The sequence below is a fragment of the Sciurus vulgaris genome (assembly GCF_902686455.1).
Source record: "Sciurus vulgaris genome assembly, chromosome: 10".
In the NCBI taxonomy this organism is placed as follows: Eukaryota; Metazoa; Chordata; class Mammalia; order Rodentia; family Sciuridae; genus Sciurus; species Sciurus vulgaris.
In genome coordinates, this window is record NC_136470.1 from 141,623,940 (window position 1) to 141,638,014 (window position 14,075).

Consider the following 14,075-nt stretch of genomic DNA (forward strand, 5'->3'; position numbering starts at 1 on the left):
TAATTAGAAAAGAAATAAAGAATAATTCCATACTGAAGGAGTTATTTTTAAAGGGGAACCAAGTGTGCATTATTACTGCAACACAAGTTCCCAGAGCTGGTGGTAATTTTTCGAGTTCTGGTTAAGGGACATTTTATGTGGATTTTCCCGATTTGCCTCACGATTCCATATCTGCATCTGAATCTTGTCAAACGTGTCATCTGTGTACACACGTACTTGCACTGCCACGGGTTGAGCCACTCAGGCCGTGGCCAACGAGTCACTTTCTGAGACAGCCAGATTCAAGGAGGAGCCAGGCCATTTCTTACTGTAGAAGTGCTTTTGCTAGCTTCCATTCTCCCAAATGTGCTTTAAAGATTTTGGAATTTATGAAATAAATAACATGGTTTTATCATCCTTTCAGTCCATCAACTGGAAAAGAAGTGAATTATTACAAAGATACTCTTACTAGACTTGAAAAATATCATCCCAAGAATCCTCATTCTCAGCAGGAAGTAAAAAATGGATCATCACCTTTCAAATCAGAGACCTATCTTAAAAAACTCCACATCCTTGTTTATAATGCATTTTGTAAGTTATTTTTAGAGCTCAGTGAGTAGCTACTTAATTGCTGTCTGCTGCTTTAAATCATTTTTGGTTAAACAAGAGTTTTGACTCCTACAAACCAGTCAATTGGATGGGAACTACAACATTTTTACCATAACTCACAATCTTCCGAGACGATGTTTCACAACTCCTTGGTCGAAGCTGGCCAATATGATTTCTGTTACTATCCTATTTTAGCTTTTCAGTAAGAGCCAGCAAACAAAATTATATTCCTTCCCTTTTATGGCTTTCTGCAAGGCCCTGGCTTGTAGAGAAGGCATTTGTGAGGTTGGTAATAATAAAGTTAATGTTAAACAGGTTATATTTCAACTACCCACTTTGCAGGCTGGTCATTGACACATTTTGATCCTTTGCCACAAATTTGGTAAACAACCATGCTTTCCTCCCGTTTATCTATTTTTATTTCTGAAATCAGGTGACCTCTTTAAAAACTTCAGAAAAGTTAGTACATTTGAAAAGTCCAGGAAATATTGATGTGAAAACTTTTTGTTTGTTTTAAATAATTCAGGAGCCGAAGACGCTGAACTAGGTTCACTTTGCCAAAACACCAGGGTGCCAAGCTTCCCAGAAGACAGGAGTGACCAGTAACACCGCCACAGAAAAACCGCTCAGAAAGTGCAAGGGAAGATCTTGGTTCAGAGGCATGGTGGCCTGCCGTGAAACACAACCACTCCTCCAAGGTGACTAATCACACCAGGGTCTCTATCTGCAGAGCCCCAGAGGAACACCGGCCTCACACTTATTTCTAGACATTTCTTGCAAAGGTCTGAGCAATCCTGAAAACCGGAGTGGGAGTGAGCAGGGTCGTGGTGGCAGTGTGTTGGAGGTGGTCCCTGCAGACCCCTCTCTGCTCTGGCCAAACCTCCGGGTCCTCGGCTGTGTCCACAACACAGAGGACTTCAACCGTGCGCTCACCTACAGGACCAGGAAGAGTGCTGACCTTCTGTGCTCCGACCCAACAGATCAGCATTTTTTAGAGGCAAACAAAGAAAGCAAAAACTGAGTCAGGTAAAGGAGTGAGAAAGACGTCAAAGAGGCACGGCTAGCAAGAATGCACGCTGCGGTTTGTCTTCACACCTGAGCTTTGTAACTGCTGAAGGACTCCTCAGAGCAGGTTCTTAAGGTACACCTGCATTGACGCACCGAGACACTTGTGTGCTGTCAAGAATGTTGAACTCTTGGAATTCTGAATAATGTGCCATTTCCCATGTGAACCTCTGTCTTAAATAAAATAAAGGGATATTTTCATTCATTGTGTCTTACTGAAATGTTTATCTTATCAAAACCAATAGTGCACTGACAACAAGATTTTTCTTTTTTCTTTTTTTTTTTTTTTTTAGCTCAGCAGGTTTTGGGCCTGTACATACTTTATATGATCAGCAGTCATTGTTGAGCATTATACCTTATGCAATTGTTTAATTTCTAAAGTTTTAATGTCATTGATATACAACGTGTCTGAAAAATTAATAAAGATTTTTAGAAAATTCTTTCAGATCCTCAAAGACAAGTCCCCTCACACAACTTTATTATGTTTTGATTTTAGAAACCAAAGGAAGTCATCTTTCAGAACACAGAGATCCAGGATTTTAGTGATAGTGTGGACCTAAGAATTATCTCCTTCAACTGTCTCCATTTTGCAGATTGGAAAACAGAGGGTCACTGGAAGGCAACTGCTTGGATTCATACAGCAGTTGTGAATGTAGAGCTGATAGAGGAATTTGAAAATGAACCATCGAATTGTTGCTATTTAAGCCAATTTCCATTTAAAATTGCTTCAGTGACTATGTGAACCTCTGTCAATCTGCCATACATGGTGTGTTTTAGATCAGGAACTCAGTAACCCTCCTGAAAAATATTTTTTGTTATTATAGGGACATAAAGAGACAGAAGCCTTTATTTTTCATTTGCCTTGAGAAGTGTTTACAGAAAAAGCCCGCCTTCCGACCATGCCAAAATGGAACTCCGTGAGCGTTTCCATAATAACAAGCAGCAGAGCTGTGGTGTGGGAAGGCGGCTCCTTTTGCTACTTTAGGTAACTCTGTCTCAAAGCCACAGCTGCCCGGGCTCCGCACTTCCTCCGGAGTGTTGGGTGAACAACTGTGAGGCGATACGTGCATGGCGACCCGGCCTTCTCATTAGTCCTGTTTTGGAAGGATGACAATTTCAATAGACAATTCCACTGTGGCTCCTTCTCCAGGGGACTTCCACACCAACAAAGGAGAAAGTGGGGAGGACCGAGTGATGAAAGACTGTGCAACTACCAGGACATTTCAAAACCGTTTCCTAAGGACCAGGAGAAAGAATACTGTGTAACCTCAGGAGAGAACGTTCAGAACCCAGGGAGGAACCTGTGTGTGCGCCCGCGCATCTGCACCTGTAGGCCCGTGAAAAATACTCTGAGGATATTGTCTGGATGTTTTTAATGGCTTACAGGATTTTGGAGAGCATATTTTTCCTTTTTAAAATAAGTGCCTGTGATACTTCTTATTATTTTCTGTAATATTTGTTTTTATTATCAGGAGAGATTAAATGTACCATAAAAAGATCTAGGGTGTGGAATACAAAGGTGCCTGTGCCGTTGCAGAGTGCTTGAGCCTGCCACTCAGCAGCATCTGCTCTAGAGGATGCTGGGTCCCGGCTAGCCTGCAGCTCAGAAGGGGATCACGAAACAAAAGACATTTTTTGCTCAGTAAAAGATTAGGGCAGTGCAAAGCGGAAGAGTCCGTGGAACAGGAAACACGAGCAGAAGGGTTAAGATAAGGAGCTGCGGGAAAGTCGGGACAGTTCTGGGTGCTCCTGCCCGTGGCGCAACTCAGGAGAAGGCAGAGGAGGGAGCATCCCTGAGCCATCTGCACCCTGCCGCCAGTTATGCCGCCATACTAACTTACTTCATTTAACTTTTGAGTTGTGTCATTGGCCGTCGATCCTCCTGTTGATTAGCCGTGATGACCCTACCCTGGTGTCATCACCTGGCAGGGCAGAATGACATGGGTTCATGGAACCGGATTTGTGGGTCCCCCAAATTCCACCCTGCGTTTCATTCCACTCTCTCCAGATCATTGTGATGAAGAGTTCAAAGGACAGCTGAGGTCTGGAATGGTAACGACTGTGTTATTTGGGTGGTCAGACGGGGGAATCTGTTAATTTCCTTTTCCAGGTAGAAATGGGCAACTGGGGAGAGGCTCAGTCTTAGCAAGGTGCTTCAGTTTTCCAGCAGAGGGAAAGCCAGCCCCAGAGCAGAGACCGAATGGCCATGGGGCAGCGCAGGCCCCCTGCAGTCCCAGGACCACGTTCGCTCCTGTGATGCGGAAATGTTACTCGCCTTCCAGGATCTCGGCTTCCTTCCTCTTCTTCAGGTAAACGCTTGACTGTTTTAAGGATGCGTCCTTCGTAGCAGCTGTGAGAACTAGTGAGAAAAGTGTGCAAGGGCCCAGAAGAGCCCATGGCACACAGTAGGCCTGCAGGAAGTGGGGCTGTCCTTCATTGAGCACCGGCCCCTGGTGTACCCTGCAAGCTGCCCCTGCCCGAGACCTTCGCCACTGCTCCTGAGCCTCCCAATTGGTGGCAGCCCACCCTCAGATCCTTAGGTGGGTGTGATTGTCATAAAAAGTGCCATCTCTGAAGCTTTCACTGCAGTTTTCCTGTTACGTATTCTGATTTTCTCCATGAACTTTAGTTTCATACTACTGAAATGTAAGAATAAAATTCAATGAAGTTATGATCCAGTTTGTACTTGGAGAAGAGAGAATCTCAGTAGTATAGAGAAGTACTCAAAGATCTTCAAGTTCAAGAGGCAGACAGGATTGTTCTGGTTCACGTCCTTCAATTTTAGCCAGAACTGCTTTTATTGTTGTTGTTGTTGTTGTTGTTGCTGTTGTTGTCTTTTCCAACTTGAGTGCTTCAGCCAGGGCACTTCTCTGGTCTCTAAGCGCTACCCTTCCACTGTGCAGCTTCTCACATTTGCATTCCTTACCTGGCTGCTGTTTTATTTCAAGCTCTTCTTTCCAGGGGCTCACTGGGGACAGCAGTGGCGCTTGAGCGCTAGTTAGGAATTCTGGGGCCTTCACTGCATACCTGTGAATCAGAGCTTTGGGAATGGAGTCCAGCAATACATGTTCTCTTATGCAGCAATATTTGCTAAATTTCAAGAAGTTCTAGTATAAATAGCCACATCCGGTGACTCCTACCCCTGCAAGTGCAGCATCTGTTTACTCGGCCATGTGACCTTGTCATCATTGCTCTTAAGGGGCACTGCAGCAGCCCTGTAAGCCTCGGGTTAGCACATGTAGAGAGCGCCCTTTACAGCAATCATTTGCAAAGCGTGTCTGTTCCTCTCCACGGGCTCCCTCTTATCCCACTCCCCGCTTACCACCTCCTTCAGACTTCCGGGGATGTGAGCACAGGGCTTAACTTTAGTGTTCTTTTGCAGCATTAGCAATTTAATCTTCTCTTTTGATAAGAAGCTGGGAGTCCCTTTATAGATTAAAAAATAAAAGCAAAAACCCAACCAATCAAAACAAACAGGAAACCTCCAAAACTGTTCTTAAAGTGTCTGAGATTTAAACAGCACAGATGCTTCAGACCAGCGAAGAGTGTGGCTGTTACACAGTGTATTTCATGTCAGCAATCCCTTGGTTTATGGGGCACTTAAAGTATCAACAAACTCCAGGGGGCACCTGAGTGTCCTCAATTGGAAAGACAGATTTTGGATGTGAAATAAATTGAATATGCTTGTAAGGCACTAGAAAATGAAAAGGGACCTAAGTTTTCTTTAGACTTATATTTATAAATGTTGATTTGGCTCTACTTGATATGTTCTGCCTTCCACATTTCTTTCTAAGGCAGGAAGCTGTTAATGCTACTGATCAAAAGTCCCATTTGCTTTTCCAAGATGTGGGACACATTAGTCAAACTGTGGACTAAGCGGTCAGAACCTAGATTGTCTTTTAGTCTGAAGTGATTGTACTGTTGTGGATGCTGGTAACTGGGAAAATCTGTTTGTCGAGTGCTTTCTAATTGCATATAATGTGAGATGCACTTTCAAAGGATTTGCTCTTTTATCTGCGTGTGGCTTGTTCTTCTAAGGCCGGGCAGACCATCTATATTCTGTGCCTCAATTCTTTTAAAAGGAAATGAGGAGAGATTTGGGGACATTTTGCAAAGGTATTTTGAAATACAAATAATAGCAGTTAAATACAGTAAAATGGAAATCAGTGCAATTTCATGATAGGTACAGAAGCTTATTTCTAGAAGGGATATTTATTCTCCATATCGTTCCTCATGAGACTATAGCAGAGCGGTATTCCCCTCTAGAGATATGAAGAGCTATCTATGAATATTGTTTACATTATCCCTGGCACATATTTTCCTTATCCAAACTTCAGTAATAGTATCTGTAATTATCTTGATGTGAGAGAAAAAAAAAATTTCATACTACTTTTACTTTACATAGCAAGGCTGACCCTGCATTCAGTATTTCTCTGAATACATTTTCAAAGTAGTCCATAGAGCACTGAAAATTATTTTGGGTGTATTGTCGCATTACTGTTTTTCATCAACTGCACTCAGTGCAGTTCTTGGCACGTTATAGACAATGCCTGTTGACAGCATAGACAAATGATTGCTAATACACATTGATTCGATGAATAATTTGGGCAGTTTAAAGGAACGTCTCAAAATGGATGAAGAAGCTGAAGCAGGCTATGATTCATCTTCATAGATTAGCTAGTAGGAGTTTAAAAACTGAACAGCAACCAAAAAATAACCCTATTAGGAATGACATCTGAGTCATAAGCCCAGTAACAGAAGCTCCTCCATTTTAAAGCGCATGTTCTGATCAAGTTCCTGGCAATCTCTTTTCTATCAGACAACTTTACATCAACATTCAGTGTGTCAAGAGGCGAGAGGAGCTGCCCATCACAGAACGCACGGAAATCATTTCTTCCCTACTTGAATCTAACCCTGTCTTCTCTTGATAGTAGTGGTACTGAGGTAATCATCAATATCAGCAGGTGATTTCATAGACAGACCTGCTAGAAGCTGCTTCACTCTACAAAATTCCTTTTATTAGGTTTTTCTGACTCATACATCTAATTTACACAAAAAAGCCTTTTCCAAGGATGGATATGTTTTACTTTTGTAATTTTTGCTAAGTCCCCAACTTTGGGGAACTTTTAAATTTTATTTGTATACCACTTGCATTTCAGAGCATCCTCAGATATCCACAAGTGGTATGTCTTCCAGTGATGGTAATGTTTTCATATCCATTTAAAAAAAAACTCCAAAAAATAAAAAATAAAATAAAACAAAAGCAAAAGAAGAAACAGTGCCGTAAAACACGCCTTACACTAACATGACTGAAAGTGAAACTTTGCGTGTGGTCAGTGTAGACTGAACTCATGAATGTTTCTCAACTTCAGTTCCTGCTTTAGGCAAATGTACTGTAGTTAATTATTAAGTCAAAACAGATTAGAGAGAGAGAGAGAGAAAAAAAAAAAAAACAGATTAGAGAAAAGAAGAAAGGTAGTTTCTAAACGTTTCCCCAGATTGAGAAGCTGAAAGATTAAGTCGCTGCTTCTTACTGTTTTCAGTGTTTTCTGGTCTTCGTCTCTGCCACCCCATGCTCTCCCCAAGTCCCCTTCCTCCATTCAGATTCTTGCCTCAACTTAAGTCTGTTCTCTAGTCAATTGCCTCTCTGTTCAGAACAGACTGCACTTTCTATTTTCTTGTGTTCTGCTTTCAAAAATAGTTAGCGGGTTAAAACATTTTACAGCGACTTCCCCGTGACCTCCCTAGTTACATTAAAAGTCCTCCATTAGGACCTCAAGCCCTCGCTGGTGCGGCCCCATCCACTTCTCCCGCCCCTCCTTCCATCTCCTGGACCACGTTGAACAATACTTTCCAGCAAATCGGAATTGTCGCTGTTTGCCAGCTATAGCTTGTAGGCGTGGCTACCTTCTTATTTACATTTCCCCTTTCAGCTTCGGGTTCCTTGTGTCTACATCTGTTAGGATTTTAAATTTGATCCATATTTATCTATCAGCTCTTTAGTAAGTGCGACCCTGACTCTAGGCCTCAGTCAGCAGTGGACAGCAATGAAGAATGGTCCTGAACTCAGGGAGCTTGCCACAAGAAAAGACCAAGCCACCAAATTAAACAAAAGCTAAGCGCTGACCAGACATTTGGAAGACAGGTCTGGAGAGGGGAGAGAGCACAGCAGATCTCCTCTCGGTGCGGATCCAGGAAGGACACCAGGCTCAGCCGGACAAACCTAGGTGCAGATCCGTCTGGTCTGAAGGAACATCATTTTCAAACGCTTCGAAGAACTTTGTGGAAAAGATGACGGGTGTGTCCATCGCGCAGCAGGAGAGAGGGCTTGCACCCCGGCGGAATGCCCTTCCCGCGGCTCACGAGAATCCCCTCTTCATTCCTTCTTGGGGCGGAAGAGGCAATCCTCTTAAACGTAGTTAGCATCTCTTCGTCCAGCACGTTCGTATTGGTGCGTTATAGTTACACTTAACGGCTGGACTTGTTACTACATATTTGAACGTGTGCACAATACACAGCCTGACGGTATGATTTGTATCCCTCCCAGCACTCCCCCTCCCTCCCCTGCCCCCTCCCCCCTCCCTGTCCTCTACTGGTCTCCCTTTGATTTGCAGGCGATCCCCCACACCTTTCTCTCTACCTTCCATATAGGAGAGAAAACATACGTCCCTTGACCTTCTGAGTGTGACTTATTTTGCTTGCCAGGATGGTACCTAGTTCCTGCAGATGACATAATTCCATTTTTCCTTCTGGCTGAATACAACTCCGTTGTCTTCTTTATCTATTTATCACTGATGGACACTGTGCTTGTTCCATAGTTTGCCTGTTGTGAATTGTTGTGAATTGTGTTGACTTCTTCCTCTCCTATTGTTTTCCCTTTTGATTCCTCCTTTTGCTTAATTGCTCTGGCTAGAATTTCTAGCACTATGTTCAATAGGAGTGGTGAGAGTGGACATCCTTGTCTTGTTCCAGATTTGAAAGGAAATGCTTGCGGTTTTTCACCATTTACGACGAGGTTGGCTTTGGGTTTTCCATAAATAACCTTTATGATGTTGATGTAGGTTCTTTCTATCCCTAATTTTTTCAGCGTTTGTGTAATGAATGGGTGCTGAATTTTGTTGCATCAGTTGAGTTGATTAAGTGATTTTTGTCCTTCATTCTACTTATGGGATGAATTACATTGATTGATTTTAATATATTAAGCCATCCTTACATCTCTGGATTAAAACCAAATTGGTAGTGGTGTACGATCTTCTTAATACATTGTTGAAGATGATTTGCTAATATTTTATTAAGTATTTTTGCATCTAAGTTAATCAGGGATACTGGTCTGTAGTTGTCTTTCCTTGATGTGTCTTTGTCTGGTTTTGGTGGAGTGTGATACTGACTTCATAGAATGAATTTGGAAGTGTTCCATCCCTACCCCCTTCTTTTCATGGAATAATTTGAAGAGTACTGGCATTAGTTCTTTAAAGTTTGCGTAGAATTAAGTTGATAATGATTTGATCCTGGCCTTTTCTTTGTTGGAAGAATTTTTATTATTGCTTTTATCTCATTACAAGTTACTGGTCTGTTTCTGTTTTCTATGTTCTCTTGATTCAGTTTTGGAAGATTGTATTTATCTAGAAATGCATTCATTTCTTCTAGGTTTCCAATCTATTGGAGAAGTTGTCAAAATAGTCCCTAATGATCTGCTGATTTCTGTGATGTCTGTGGTGTTTTCTCCTTTTCATCTCTAATTTTATTAATTTGGGTTTTCTCTCTTCTTCTTTTGGTTAGTTTGGCTTAGAGCTTATCAATCTTATTTAACTTTTCAAAGTAACAACTATTTGTTTCATTGATCCTTTGCATTTTTTAAATTCTCAAGTTTATTGATTTTAGTTCTTCTACTGGTTTTGGAATTGTTTTGTTCTTCTTTTTTCTTTAAGGTGCATATTTAAGTTGTTTCTGATTTTCTTATGTAGGCACTCATAGCTATAAATATTCCTCTTAGAACTGCCTTCATAGTGTCCCTGAGGTTCTGGTATGTTGTATTACTATTCTCATTTGAATCCAAGAATTTTAAAATTTCTCCCTTGATTTATTCTATTACCCTTTCATCATTCAAAATTTTATTGTTCAATTCTCATGTGTTTATATAGTTTCTGTGGAGATTTGACATATTTATGTCTAATTTCATTTTATTATGATCTGATAAGATGCAAGGAATTGCAACAATCTTTTATATTACATAAGAGTTGCTTCGTGGTCTAAAATATTGTCTATTTTGGAAAAGACAGTGGACCACTGAGCAAAAAGTGTATTCAGCTCTTGTTGGATGAAATATTCTATAGATGTCTTCTAAGACCTTTTGATATACAATATTTTTTCAGCTCCAAAGCATCTTTACTGAGTTTGGTGAGAGAGGTGTATTAAAATCACCCAATATTATTGTACTGGGGTTTATATGAAGCTTCAATTTGAGTAATGTCTCTTTTATGTAATTAATTGCACCCATATTTGGGGCATAAATATTTATTATTGCTCTATCTTTTTGTTGGATTTTTCCCTCTTACCAGTATGATCATCTTTGTCTCTTGTGATTGATTTTGGTTTGAAGTCTGTTTTGTCAGACATGAGGTACTCCTGCTTATTTTGGGACTTCATTCACATGCTATGTTAATTTCTATTTTGTTTACTTTCAGCCTGTAGCTGTCTTTGACTATAAAGTGGGCCTTTTGCTAACAACATATAGTTGGGTCTTGTTTTGTAATTCTGCAAGCATATGTCTTTTCATTGGAGAGTTGAGATCATTTACATTCAGTCTTATTATACAGATGTTTATTCATTCCTGCCATTTTGATTTATTTATAATGTTTAATTCAGTCATGTTTCTCATTTGCTTAGCTACTCTTCAAATGAGATTTGCTCATTTGTGAGTTCTGTTTTCTTTTTTTAATTTCTTCTGTGTGGAGTATTTTTTTTTTTAAGTAGTTGTGTAGTGCTGGTTTAGTAGTCATGAATTCTTTTAGTTTCTGCTTATCTTGGAAGACTTTTATTTTCTTCTCAAATTTGGAGGATAGCTTTGCTGGATCTAGGAATCTTGGTTGACAGTTACATTCTTTCAAGATTTGGAACAATCATTCCAAGCCCTGCTGGATTAGAGTTTGTGCTGAGAAATCAGAAGTGATTCTTATTGGCTTGCTTGGGAATATGACCAAACGTTATTCACTTGAGGCTTTTAAAATTCTATCCTTGTTTGACATGTTAGGCACATTAATCACAAGGCATCACGGAAAGGTTATTTTTTGATCTTGTCTACTTGGGGTTTTGAATGCCTTCTGTATCTGGATATTCATCTCATTCTGAAGGCTTGGGAACATTTCTGCTATTATTTCCCTGGAGAGGCTATCCATTCCATTAGCCTGCATCTCACAACCCTCCTCAAGTTCAGTGACTCTTAAATTTAGTCTCTTAATGTTGGCCCAGAGTTCTTGTACATTCTGACCATCGTACTTCTTTACTTTAATGCTGTCTGAATGTCCAAGACTGTCCACTTTGTCTTCCAACACTAAGATTCTGTCTTCAGCATGGTCTCTACTATAGACTTTCAATTGAATATTTTCTTTAATTTGTTGTGTCTTTCATTTCAAATGTTTCTGTTTGGTTCTATTTCAATGTTTCTATCTCCTTATAAATTTCTCATTCATACTTTATACTAACTTCCTTCATTTATTTTACTGTGTTCTCTTGGAATTCATTGATCATTTTATAATCATTTTTTGAATTCTTTATCTTATATTTTTTCCACTTTAATATCTTTGGGGTCATTTGCTAGAGAATCATGAACTTTAGCAGGTGTTGTTTTCACTTGTTTTTTTTTTTTTCATATTTCTTGTATTCCTGTGTTGGACTTTATGCATCTTTTGGGAAGGATTTCTCTTCCACTCTCGTATGTGGGCCTTTTCAGGCACAATCGTGACTCGCCAAAGTGTGCTAGAGTGTTCTAGATGGAGATCTCCTCATAGTTGTGGTATCCACAGATTTTGTTAATTCTGTTTTTGTTGTGGCCACGGATGTCCCTAGGTGTAAACTTGGGGGCCCACCCCTAGCCATTTTTTCTGGGGACCTGGTCATTAGTTTGCATTTTTCCCTCCTCTATTCTTTGAAGATTGAGTGTTATTGTTTTACGGGTGGAGCAAGATGCCCTGTGTTTTGGTTGAGTTCATTTCAGCAGCAGAGTCTCTCCCTGTGACACTGTATTGTCCCTGCAGGTTCCCAGCACCTCCCAGAAGAGGGCGAACAGACAAGAGCAGAAACTGATAGAAAAATATATGGCACTGAAATACATACTTTGTTCCTACTATGACATCTACAATGTTAATTGCCACAAAAAACAGAAACGGTAGGATCAGCAATTGCCAACAGCAAAACCAATAAGTAACCACAAACTAGACCTGGCATTAAAGCTATCAACAGGTGTCACCTCTGTCATCCACAAAATAAAAATTGCATCAGCATTAATGGTGGGACAGGAGTTATAGAAACCAACTAGTTCTAAAAGATGGTAAGAATATAGTTCACTAAAGAAAAGTAAATGTGACAGGAAGCTACAAAAGAGTTTACAATGGAAACTCTAGCCAGAGCACTTAGAAGAAAGAAATTAAAGGGATATGAATAGGAAAATAAGAACTCAAACTATTCCTGTTTGCTAATGACATGATTCTATTCTTGGAAGACCCAAAAAATTCTGCCAGAAAACCTTTAGAACCCACACATGAATTCAGCAAAGTAGCAGGATATAAAGTTAACACCCATAAATCAACTGCATTCCTATACATCAGTAATGAATCTATTGAAAGAGAAATTAGGAAAACTACCCCATTCATAATAGCCTCAAAAAACATTTGGGAATCAATCTAACAAGAGGTGAAAGACCTCTACAATGAAAACTACAGAACACTAGAAAAAGGAATTGAAGAAGACCTTAGAAGATAAAAAAGATCTCCCATGCTCTTGGATATGCAGAATTAACATTGTCAAAATGACCATACTACCAAAAGCACTATATAGATTAATGCAATTCCTATTCAAATCCCAATGACATTCTTCATAGAAATAGAAAAAGCAGCTGTAAAATTCACTTGGAAAAACAGAAGACCCAGAATAGCCAAAACAATCCTTAGTAAGAAAAGTGAAGCAGGAGGTATCACAGTACCAAACCTTAAATTATACTACAGAGCTACAATAACAAAAATGGTATGGTATTGGCACCAAAACATACACATAGACCAATGGAACAGAATAGAAGACATGGAGACAAACCCACAGAAATACAGTTATCTCATACCAGACAAAGGTGCCGAAAAAGTACATAGAGAAAAGATAGCCTCTTCAACCAATGGGGCTGGGAAATCTGGAAATCCGTATGCAGCAAAATGAAATGAAGCCCCTAGCTCTCATCCTGCACAAAACTCAGCTCATCTCTTCTCGACTGGGTTCTGTCCCCTAACTCTTGTGCTGCTTTCTGAGCTGCCAGCTGGAGTGGCCTCAGCCTGAAGGGGTTGAAATAGTTCCCAGCTCTCCTGCTCAGCACCGTCAGCGGGAGTGTTGTCTGCACAGACCATATCCACGCGGGTGGAGCCGCTGCAGACTCCCGTAGGGAGTTCCGGTGTCCGGGCTGAGGTCTAATCAGGCCTCAGGGGCTTTGTTGGGTGGTGTGTGCTCTGGGGAGATTGGTCCACGCTCCCCTAGGGCCTGGCAGTTGCCACTCTGTCTGGGCTCTGGATCTCAGGAGCCTCCCAAAAATTCCACTCGTGCGGCCGAGGAGCCCACTCTCCACACACTCGGCTGTCCAGGAGCATGGCCTTCCCAGGCTTCCCAGGCTCAGTCCCTGTGTGTTCACACCCACCTGCTCAGCTGGTCACGTGACCTCAGGAGAGGGGTGGGGCTCCCCTGCACTTTTCTGACTTGACTCACTGGGAGCAGCCTTCTCTGTGCCTGTTTCGCTCCCTTCTGCTCCCACCCTGGGCCACATGGTAGGTCCTTGCAGGGACAGTGTGGCAGTGTTTGCTGCGGCCTCTTGGCTCCACCTCAGCTCTCCATGGCCAGTTGAGAAACACAGAGCACTTTTCAAGCACCAGAGCACGGTGCAACCTCTGGATCTGCTGAGTTCTGGCCTCTGCTCTGGTCTCCTGTTTTTCAAACCAAATCCATTTCTCTCTGTGTGACCCCCACCCCCCAGTGCTGCTCCTGCTGCAGTTGCTGCAACCAGCTCAGCTTCAATGCACTCTTTGTTTTTTGTTCAATTCACCAAAATTTGTGAGACTCTAAGACATGCTGACTTGCCAAATATTGAATTTTAGTAAAATCTCTATTTCACCCACCTTGCTGGGAGGCAGAACTCCCCCCTTGGCACAGGCTTCCTCTGGCCTGCCATCTTG

At 41.3% G+C, this 14,075-nt stretch overlaps 1 long non-coding RNA gene across 1 annotated transcript in view; it reads left to right on the plus strand.

Annotated features, from left to right (window-relative positions):
* Positions 1 to 3,579: 3,579 nt before the first annotated feature.
* Positions 3,580 to 14,075, plus strand: part of LOC306670347 — a 40,942-nt gene continuing 30,446 nt past the window's right edge. Inside the window, exon 1 of the long non-coding RNA XR_013766386.1 lies at positions 3,580 to 3,962. This is a non-coding gene — a long non-coding RNA (uncharacterized lncRNA). The remainder of the gene's footprint in view (positions 3,963 to 14,075) is intronic.